Genomic DNA, 12,325 nt, shown 5'->3' with positions numbered 1-12,325 from the left:
TAATTTTTATTGTTTTGTTTGCTTTATTTCATGTAATTCCATCAATTATTATAACTTGAACTACTTTCCTAAATTTTTTATGGAAATAACGTCATTTCATCAAAAAAATAAATTTGGTAAGTTTGATTGACTAAGGTACGGTGGGGTAAATTAATTCTCATGTTTTACAAACCACCATTATTGACGTGCAACCAAACAAGGCCTTATTTATTGTTCATTAGGATAGTTACACATTTTTCACAGTCCTGTACTTTCCTTTTCCAAACCATAATATAGTGGTAGGGATAAGGAAAACTATCTGAAAATTCAAAAACCTGATGTTCTGATTAGCATACGATCCGAAAATTATAGATATTTGATTCGAAATCGATATCAAGTGATCAGATAAAAAAACGAAAATCAAATCATATATCGAATATCCAAAATTTGGATTTTGGATATCCAATATCCAACATTACTTAATTTTCCGCATATTTTAGATTTTCAATCCCCAAATGAAAAAAAAAGGTTTCAAAACTCTCAAAGAGTAAAAGTAAAGGCCTAAACTAGAAACCGTAATATCAACGACTATTTCACCAAATGCCACCGAGTACTTAAAAAATTCACCAAATGCCACTGAGTACTTAAAAAATTCACCAAATGCCACTGAGTACTTAAAAAAATCACCAAATGCCATCAAGGTTTTCAAAATTCACCAAATGCCATTGAGCTTTTAAAAAATTCACCAAATGCCATCATTGACTAACGACCGTTAACTCTGTTAGTCAATAAGATTAAGTCTTGACACGTGTCATAATATGATTGGTTCATTTTAATTAATAAAATTAATTTTTTTTACTTCATATTCGTGGCAAAAATTACTCGGGTGTAGTTTTGGGGGTCATTTTGACCTTTTATGGACACAAATTAAGCTCAGAATTGACAAAAAAAAAACATAAATGCTCCGTTTTGTGTGTTGAAAAATATTTTGATTAGCGTGTCGTTATTTTTTAACCATCAAAATTGATCGGGTAAGGTTTTGGGGGTCATTTTGACCCTTGATGGATACAAATAAAGCTCAGAATTGACAAAAAAACAACGTAAATGCTCCGTTTTTTGTGTTAAAAATTATTTCGATTAGTGTGTCGTTATTTTTAACCATCAAAGTTGATCGGGTAAGGTTTTGGGGGTCATTTTGATCCTTTATGGTAACAAATTAAGCTCGGAATTGACTAAAAAACACATATATGCCCCGTTTTGTATGTCAATATCGTAATATTTTTTTTCAGAAAAAAATGCAAAACGGGCTATTTACGTTTTTTTAGCCAATTTCGAGTTTAATTTGTATCCATAAAGGGTCAAAATGAACCCCAAAACCTTACCCGAATAATATTCGTCATGAAATTTTTTTTTAAAAAAGTATTATTTTTATTCATTAAAATAAATAATTATTGTGTATTAATTTCAAAAAGTAATGACATTTGGTGAAATAATTTTCCAAAGTAATGGCATTTGGTAAAATAAGAACTGCATTAACGAAAAACTAACGTCCATATGCTATTAGTGGCACGAGGTGTCATTGTATTGTTTGTCAGTGACATTTGGTGAATTTTGAAAACTTTGATGGTATTCTGTGAATTTTGTAACTACTCAGTGGCATTTGGTAAAATAGCCGTAATATCAATCCCATAACCCCCACCACCTCTTTCAATCTCTCTCTCTCTCTCCTCTCAGATCTAGAATAAAAAAATCTCACTCCCAAGTTGACAATGGCAGCTAGTGGCGGCTTCTTTCTCAGTCTCTCCTCCTCACAGCTACGTACCCCACCATCCTCCTCAAGTTGAAAATTTCTTTCTCTTTATTTCTAATTTCCTTAAATCAATTTATTATCAATTTATATTTCTAATGTACCAATGTATCATTATCTTTCTGAGTTGATTGTTTAAATTTCTAGATCTGATGTCTTGCGAATATGCAAGAATATGAATACGTTCAAATTTTTATTACTTTCATTTAGTAAAGTAATGTAATTAATTAAAAATAAACCAATTTTCCATTAAACTAATATTTATCAATCTATTAAAAGGCAAGCTCTAGGAATAAATACGGGCACATATAATAAGGGATTAAAAAAAAAATCATGTGCAAACATGGTAATGTTTCAAAATGTGTGAAGTTTTCTAAAATGATAATAGTTGTTTAAGATGGAGTAACGGACAAAGTATATGAAATAAATTAAAATATAGTCATGTGAGATAATATGCCTCAAAGTGAAGATTAATAATATCAACTTTTTTCTGTATTATATTTGTTGAAAACATAATTTAAGATACATAGTATTAATAGTCAAATTTTAATCCTGGTCTACAACCAAACAAAATGAAATAAACATTATATTATCGTATGAAGAGGGTACATATAATCTCAAATACTCCTTTTTTTTTTTTTGGTATCACTCACATGCGTGCTAAAGTCGTATCACCTAATCAAAAGTAATTCCTAAAACTACTTACTAAGATAGATAGCAAAGTATAGTCCAATCTATATCTATACTAATCTATTAAAAGGCGTTACTAATAACGTCTCTGTGCCACGTAAACCACGCCATGTCACCCACTCTAGCTTTCATTATGCCACATCATCACTACTTACCCAATATTGGGTCATATAAAAGAAATATTATGATCTAAATTATCAAGAATGAATATTTTTGTGAGAATTAGACTACGACAATAAATAAACTATGGGTCATAAATATCAATAACAAAAGTATGAGGATATAGGTTCACTAATAATTAATACTCCTGGACAAAACACAACAATCAATAACTAATATTGTAATTAATCAAATTAACAGGCTGTCTCAATAATAATCAAGCATCTTTGACTCATTAGATGCTACCTAGCTTAGTATTTTGTGGGAGCTGTTTGTTTATAATCAAGCATCTTTTACTCATAGCTCAAACGACCATGTCATCCAAATAAAACCAACAACTATGGAAAACAATAACCGTTATTTGTTCTAGCCTTAGCTTTAAAAGGAATTTAATATGATCCAAACTAGATGACCTTATAGCTCATGTATCATAACTTGCATTGCTTCATTTCTAGCTCATATGTTAATAACTTAGCTTCACTTCTATAGCTTTGAGTTTTCTACTAAAGTGAGACGCTCAAGCAATATATAATGTCGGTGTAGATAATATGCCAAGTTAGCTACAATAATAACATGAACTCGTAGGTAGAATTGGAATCTTGAATTCCATTCTTTTGTTCCTTGTTTCTTATATTTTTTATCATACATCATCTCATAACCTTAAGATTCATTCTTTAAGTGTTTGGACTTTTATACTTTGTTAGGCATATTTAAGCATCTAATGCACCATAAAACCAAGTTATTTTCTTTTAATTTGTACTTAAATTACACCATGCATTGATGAGTCCCATCATTTATTAGTATATAAAACAAAAAGATATGTTGATTGTCAACTGTTGACAAATTGAGTCTTCAACTCAATACTTCATATTTCTCAAAACTACCTAGGGGCCGTTTGGTTAGGGTTAATAATCAAATGGAAAGGGAATGAACATGCCTCATTCCCTTTGTTGTTGTTTGTTTATCATTTTTTCATTCCCTTTACCCAAAATCATTCTACATTTATTCCCACCCCCAGACTTTTCTATTCCATTTCCTAAGCCATCACAACACCAATCCACCATACCCACACCAGCCACTACCTTACTCGGTTACCCCCACCGCCTAGACACCTTGCCGAAACTCGCCACACCTCCCCCACTCCTCGTCGGAACCCGTTGCACCTCTCCCTCCCCTCCTCAAAAAACCTTCCCCGACCCTCTTAAACCCTAGAAAATCATCCTCCTCCCTTTAAAATCGTCGTCCATACCTTCCCCTACCAAAGATTCCAAATTTCCCAATCTCTTTGCCGCCTAATATTCCGACACAAGCCACGAGGGAGCAGCAGGTTTGCGATTTCCAATCAAGTTCTCAGGTTCACAATTTCTATGTTATCAAATTTCCAAGTTCTCAGCTTCGCAATTCTGGTGATGGTTTTCAAGGGAGCAGCAATAAGACGATAGGGAGGGCAGGGGAAGGGATGGTCGATGGTTTTCAGTAGGGGTGTTCAAAAAAGCCTGACCCGAAATACCCGATGACACGCATAAAATAACCGAGTAGTTTTATATTAAATCTTGAAATTCTTGGGTCGGGTACCCGACCAGGTAAAATCACATGCTAGCGGGTCAGGTCATGGGCCAGACATTTGTTTAACCGGGTACCCGCTGACCCGTTATATAATTTTTTATTTTTTTTTCTCTTTTAAATGGTCACTATTTAAGGGCCACATGAAATAGGGTTTTCTTTTAGCCTCCACTATACACATTTCTACTGCCTCTCGTCTTCCTTTTCAAATCTTAACCCCCTGAAAAAAAAAACCCCATGAGAGATAAAAAAACCATATTACTACAACAATGAAGCAAGTTATATCCTAACTAAGATTGACGGTGGCTTGGCGGTAATTTCAAGCTATAAAAAGACCTCAGTATCCTTGTCGGCGGTGGCTCACTAAGTAGAGGGCTTGGCGGCGGTTGCAGACCAAGTGACAGTGGCCGCGAAAGCCGACTCACTTCCCAGCTTTTGTTCCTCGCTCCGTTTCTTTTCCATAGAAAGATCTAGCATTTCCTTTGATATTGTTTTCATTTCTGGCAATAATTTCTAATACTACCCATTTTTCAATTATTATATACCTTAATTTCATTGACTTTTCTTCAATTTGGTGTACGTTTCTCTCCTCTCTTTCTTTGAATTTTTGGTATTTTGTGAGAGTAATGATAAGGTTAGGTTATGATAATTTTTTTTCAAGCTGTTGTATTATCGATGGTAAATGAAAGATTTAGTATAAAAATAGTAGTTATGTAATTTTATTTTTGGTTAGATTCAACATTCAAGCAGACTTACCTATTAAAAAATAAAAGTCAAGTGGTTTTCATATTTAACGGGTACCCTATGACCCGACCCAAGAAAATCGGGTACCCGGTTTTCTCGGGTCGGGACATGGGCCGACTTTAAAACTACCCGAAGATCCGAGTACTCGCTTTTTTGATACCCGAAAACCCGGGTACCCGGATCTGAACACCCCTAGTTTTCAGGGGAAGAGGATGGTTTTCTAGGGTTTTGCGTGGGCGGGGGAAGGTTTTCCGAGGATGAGAGATATTTTCAGGCGGCGGCGAGTGGTGGGGATGTGGGAAGACGAACGGCAATTTCTAGTGAGGTGGTGGCTAAGCTAGGTGGTGGAGTGGCTGGATAAGTGGGGAAGAGGGGTTGTGTGGTAGTGGTGGTGTTTCCCTTTGTTTTTTTTAAACAAACAACATACTATATAGAAAGGGTTTCATTAATTCCATTCTCTTTGATTACCTTTGTTCATTCCATTCCGTTTACCCTGTGCAAACCAAACGATCCCCTAGTATTTTAAATACATGATATATAATCGTCCTTTTTTATTTAGCCATAAAAGTCATTCATGAGAAGTTGTATTTTCAAAATGTCTTTTCTTTTCTTATTTGAGATTCGTTCTCAAAATATCTCCTATACCAATCATTGGAAACATTATTATTCTATTTATCCTTTCTAAAGGATTCTATACAATTGACAAGATAAAAGAGCAAGTGAGCAAAATTTCTGAAGAGTTCACTTTTGTGGAACAACCCTCCACTACTTAGGTTGAGAAGGACAAACGTCCTAAAAATTTCTCCACTTCTGACATACCCAAGTTCAAACCTACTGACAATCCAATATTCCATTTGAAGACCTTATCTACAACCATGGCTCTCAAGGGTTTGGACATAACACTCTTCCCTATGGTGTTCCCTCTCTCCTTAGAGCATGCTTGCCAGCAATGGTTTTATTCTCTAGATGTCAAGCACACTGCAACTTGGCAATATATCACCGAAATTTTTATGAATCATTACAAGTGTAACATTTAAACTAGAACTAATGAACGTGAACTCTCCATTCTCAAACAGAAAGAGAGTGAAGGCTCCACCGTTAATCTAAACTGGTGGAGGGAAACAACTGCACTCTTGGTGGATCCTCCCAAATAAAAGGAGATGGTTTGCCTCTTTATCCAAAATCTGACTCACAAGCACAATCAACATCTCAAATTTCTACCATTGAACACTTTCAAAGTTGTATACTATATTGGCATCAATATTGAGGATAAGCTAATAAAGATTGCTGTTAGTTTTAGTAATAATATTACTTGGAAAAATGAAAAGAACAACCTTCCTTCTTCGTCTTCTAAGCCCGAAAATACTACCAAAAATGTAATATAGGTTGATCTTAATGAAATTTTAGCTCTTAAAGCTTCATTGCCTAAGAAAAGGAGAACCCTTTGGGAATGATTTACAATGCTGCCTTTGATTGCCTCTACAATCAAGTCTTGATTACACCTATTGGACCGTTCCCAAAGCCAAAACCCGAAGAAAGGAGTGCTAAGTGGAATCCTAATGCCCACTGCAAGTTCCACCAAGGAATATGTCACTCTACTAAGTAGTTCTGGAAGCTGAAAGATGACATTCAAGACTTGGTTGATTCAAAAAAACTTCATATCCCTCCAGGAGGCAAGAAGTAATGAAGGCAAGGCACAAGAAGGTTCCTTCGCACAAGATTTCATTATTCTCTCTTTTTTAATTATTTACTTCCCTTTTACTCATTCAATTCTAGCATAGATTTTCTTTTCTATCTTTATTTGAGTATTTTGATAGTTTGTTCACCTTTTTCCCATTAATAAAATGAACATTTCTTTTACATCTCGATCATGTTATTTTTGCAAAAATAAATAAATAAAAAAAATTGAACCAAGTACAAGGTATACCAATGATTTGAGGCACCCTTTGCATCCCATCATTTCCCCTTAACCATCCACGCACGTTTCATATTCCACTTCTTCATCAACCACTTTGAGCTTTGTCTAACGTTTGGCCTCATTTATTCAACCCACATTCACTTAAACTTGGGATGGGAAGATGTGTGACTTGTGTAACATTAAAATGCAAGTTAAAAAAAAAGAAATAAAAATAAAACAAAACAATGTCTAAATTAAAGGCTAGTGTTCCAATGTCTTTGATATGAACACGTCTCGAATTGCGTCTCTCATCAAGTGCTTGGTACCATTCCTGAGAAACATCAATGCTAAGTGAGTGATGGACAACATGATCCGAGATTATTCACATTGATTCAAAAGAATAAAAAGACCAAAAATTCAAAAAAAAAAAAATTGTGTGAAAAATAAAACTTGCGAATTTAAATTTTAAACACACAATTACACATCTTGGGGGGCTTCTCTCGGGTCTGAGCCTTTTACCCTTTTCTTCTTCAAACCATTAGCTTAATAACATTACAACCCTTGAAAGACCTCTTTGAGGTGTACATACACTTGTGCAAAGTTCGCCTAGAGCTACGTTAGGACTGATTCTTAACGGATACATAGGTAACCTTACATCAAGGTACAGCCACATTCATATTCACATTCATATGCATGATCGAGTCAAAGAATATCCAATGCTTATCCCTATCCATCTGGATCTAGACTTAGGGGCTTGAACCCACATCACTTATCCTACCCTGCCTAAAGAGTCAGTATCTCGACTCTTTTTACATCTCTTTCCATCACCATAACCTTTGCAGCCTCATCTTAGTAACTTTCACACACTTCATTCACATATTCATGTCCATATCCTCCTTTCCCTTAGGAACCCCTTATCATGAAATCTTGTTCCCATAACCCCACACCACGCATGCTTCACGACAGCATACTGAAAAATCATCATCATTCTATAGCATTATCACAAATGTACTTAGCTTCCTGACCTAAGTACATTCATCAAGATTCATTATTACACTTTCTTAACTCCCTAAACTAATTAAGAAATACTTAGCAATCACCGTTGTATACGTGTTTAGTTTCCAAACCTAAGCGACTTTCAAGATTGTTTGTTCTTTATTGACACACTATATACGATGCTTAGTGTAGACACCTAAAAATGTCTCCCCAAAACCAAACCCGATGATGAGCAACCTTTCACCACCATTATTGGTCGGGTTGAGTATTTAATATTTGGAGTGCTTAAATCCATGTTCTATCCAATACATTTCATAAACCAATCCATTTCCTAGCTCATTTCCCTAAACCATAGCTTGTTTTCCTCTTTTCGTGTCCACGTCACAAAACCAAGAGAAACTGATTTTGTGGCTTAATAATTTTGATCCAGTTATTATTTGGTTGTATATTATTTAAAATAAGATTTCCAACCATATATAATAAGCCCAATTCCGATTTAAAATGAAGAAGATATGAGCAAAACACTAAACTTGACCCAAAACCAACACCCTTTTACTAAAACGGCCATATCTTAGAATTTACAAATGATTTTTACCTGATTCTAATTGTTTTGAAAAGTATACTTGATAAGATTTCCAATGACATATTATATGCCTTGTTCTGAGTTACGAATCAAAATTTATGATAATTTGAAAAACGCATAAAAAACTGGAATTGCCGCGCAGCAGCAAAATTGTCGCGACGCGGAAATATCCGACGTTGCATGGCATATAGTACCGTGCCATGGCAATCTGTACCATGTCCCAGTACATATACCGTGACACAGTGCTTTTCCCGCTTCATTTCCGCATTTTCACGCGTGCTTATTTCACCGTGACACGGTATACTGTATCGTGCCATGGTGGACTTTGCCACGTCGCGGCAATATTTACAATGTCGTTGTAAACATACTATGACACGGGATTTTTCCGTGTTTTCTCCGCGTAATTCTTCACGCGCTTTTATCCTATGTAGGTTAAATATGTCCCGCGTCACACCAATTTTCCCTGCATCACGGGAATCCTTGCCGTGTCGCGGCATGCTCTTGCCATGTCACAGTGCATTTTTCCGTGTCGCGACGTTATTTTTAGGGTTTTTATCTTTTTAGGGTTCTGTGTGTTCCCTCTGCTCATTTTCCCTATAAATAGAACCATCCTTTCTGCAGTTCGGGGCACGAAATCATTCTCGCTTCCTTTCTTTTACACCAAAAATCATTCTTTGCTCTCTCTCTCATATTCTAAGCCTTAAACCTATATTCCTATTTACACCATTCTTCCCTTAAGCACTCCAAGGAGTCCATACTTAACCCGAGGTTTCATCCTTAAACCAAGGCGTGAAAGATATAATTAACTGAGGGTTTGGACCAAATCAACTCTACTTTTTATTTAATGTAATTTTCATTTGATTTGTATTTTTTATTGAAGTTACTAACAATTTATTCATGATATAGCAATTTAAAGGAATGCGCAGAATGTGAGTAATTAATTAATTTAATTATTCTTATTTTATTTTAATATTGCTAGTATCATGATTAGAGTAATTATTATTATTTCATTTGACTAACGTTATTATTTTTAAACTGCTTCCAATATTAATGTTTATTCTATTTTTTTTTATGATCACCATATTGCATATTTAAAAGAAAAATGAAATTGAAAATCATGACTAATAAGATAATTTGGACAACTGGTTTAGGTTCCTTTTTAATCTTGTTGTTTAATTCATGTGATCACGATATTTTAGAATTATTTGTTGCATTAATATTCAACCAATTTAGTATAATAATAGTTTGGAGCAAATAGAATCTTTGTTTGCATGCCTTTGAGATCGCAGGAATCACTTTTCAGTATAAGAATCGAGTAGAGGCCAATACGGGCGAATGTGACTCCATGACTCACTTCGTACCATCATCCCCAATCCTCCTTTCGCGGTCCCGAACCATATGGAGTTAGTAATCTCATGGATTATGAATGGGGTGTAACCTTCACGGGTCAATCGTTGTTGCCTATCGTTGTCCCTTATTCGTGGTTGCCTTTTATGATCCGTGAACGGTTTACAAGTTCCTTAAAAACTTGTTGGCGGCTCCCTACTTTCCTTGTCCCTAATCGTATTATGTCAATTTCCACTTCCTATGAGTGTCAAGCATATTCACCACATGCTTAACGTAGGCGCACTTCGAATGACGCCTACACTTAGCTTCCTGACCAAAGCAACATACATGTCAACAAACTACCGTTCTTAGCTTCATGACTTCATGGCATTTATTGATTATGTCACGTAATGTAATTACCCTTAACCTCCTGGCCTACGGACATTCATCATGCATATAATATTTTCAAGATGAGTAATTCAATTTGACAAGACGAAAATCCATGTGATTTGTCTCTCTTTGCTCAACGAGGAAGCGTAAAACTTCTTCCCTTTTTCATGTCTTTTCTGTTGGGGAAATTCAAAAACTTTTTAAAAATTTTCTCAGCGTGAACGTACAAAATTTTTCTAATTTTCATATTTTTTCTTTGGGGGAAGTTCAAAAACTTTTTCAAAATTTTTATCGAGGGAAGTTCGAAAATTCTTACTTCATTTTTCACGTCTTTCTTTTTCTGGTGAAAAGTCGGTACCCTCCACTCATGACAAAAAATGACTGAATTTTTTGCATTTTCAGTTGTTTGTGTCTATGCACACACTCAAACTATACATACACACACAGTCACAAGTCATACAAATGTCGAGTCATGTCAAGTCAAGCTTGGTCAAGTCAATTACAGTCCATACGAGTCCTTTAGCAAATTCTATTTTGCAGGTCTCAGGTACAAGCAACAAATTGTCATCATCTACAACCCACGTTCGGGGAAAATTGAACCAATATCATTTATCAAACACCTAGTGATCATCTCTCGAGACGAGAACGATTCATGTGACAAGTTTCTCGAGGCAAAGAGACTTGTAATTTCTCATTATCAGACAAGTTGTTCCCAAGCCATAGAGAATTGTCAGTTGTTGCACACTTCTCGAGGGGTAGAAGTTGGCGATTTTGTCCCAAGGCGTGGACGTAAAAAATTTCATTATCAGACAAGCTTTTCCCGAGACGTGGAGCATTGTCGGTCGTTGCACACTTCTCGAGGCGTAGAAGTCGACGATTGTGTCCCAAGGCGTGGATATGCAATTTCTCTTTATCAAACAAGTTTTTCCCAAGGTGGGAGAAGTGTCGGTCGTTGCACACTTCTCGAGGCATAGAAGTCGGCGATTATGTCCCAAGGCGTGGACATGTAATTTCTCATTATCAGACAAGTTATTCCTGAGGCGCGAAAAATTATCGATCGTGCACACACCACTACAAATAGGCCCATTTTCGACGAAAAAATTCCGTCGAAAACACCCTGAAATCCATCGAAAAAGTGGTTTCCGTCGGAAGTGGTTGTCGAAAATGCCTTGGTAGGAAAAACCACCTTTTTCGACAAAATTCTGTCATAAACACTTTTCCGAAGGGATTTCCAATGGAATTTTGCATCATTTAATAATTTCTGATACCAGAATAATCCGTTGGAAATTTCCGACGGAATAGTAAATCCGCTCAGAAATTTTCGACCGTAATTCCGTCGAAACATGTTCCAACCGAAATTAACCGCACCACCACCGGTGCGGCGTATAACCATCTCCAACCCCAAACAGACCACCACCTCCACTATCCACCAACCAGCCTAAACATACCACCACCTCCACTACCCATCTGCCTCCACCGCCAAACCACCGCACCTCAACAAAAAAAATCAAAAAAATCCCCACCCACCCAAAACCCAGATCTTCCCACCACCGCCTCCCTCCCTTCAGTCGTCACCCACCTTACTCTAAAACCGACCTACCCACCGAACCCTAAAACCGACCCACCCTCCTAACCTTCTAACCGACCCACTCTCCTAACCTTCTAACACAAAGAGTGACCCACCCACTTAGCCCCTTTAACTGACCCAGATCCAACCAAATCACCACGGCACCAAACCACCAAATACGACCAAAAAGCCAAACCACCAAGCCACCACATCCACACCAACCAGCCAACAACCGAAAATATTAAAAAAAAAAAAAAAAAAAAAAAAAAAAAAAAAAAATTAAAGACTCGAAAAACATACCTTATTAACTGAAATTGGCTTTGAATTCTTGAATTTGGTTTAAATAGGTCAAATTCGACAATGAAAAGTCTAGATCTACACTGAAAATTCAACCATGAAAAGTCTATATCTACAAGTATTAAAGCATAATCACGATGACAAAAATATTCCCTTGACTGGAAATTCCTATTCTCATGGCATTTCAAGTTTATTAAGCATAAGGGAGCTAAATCAAGTTCATCTCTCGATCCTTCGTTGAGAAAGCTTGGATAATAGTTCTAGTAATAATGGCCATATACAAGAACTAAGCAATTAAACCACTTAAGCTCAACTAATTAACACCCA

Source organism: Chenopodium album, chromosome 5 (assembly GCF_948465745.1).
Source record: "Chenopodium album chromosome 5, dcCheAlbu1.1, whole genome shotgun sequence".
Taxonomy (NCBI): Eukaryota; Viridiplantae; Streptophyta; class Magnoliopsida; order Caryophyllales; family Amaranthaceae; genus Chenopodium; species Chenopodium album.
Note: the sequence above shows the minus strand (reverse complement) of the source record.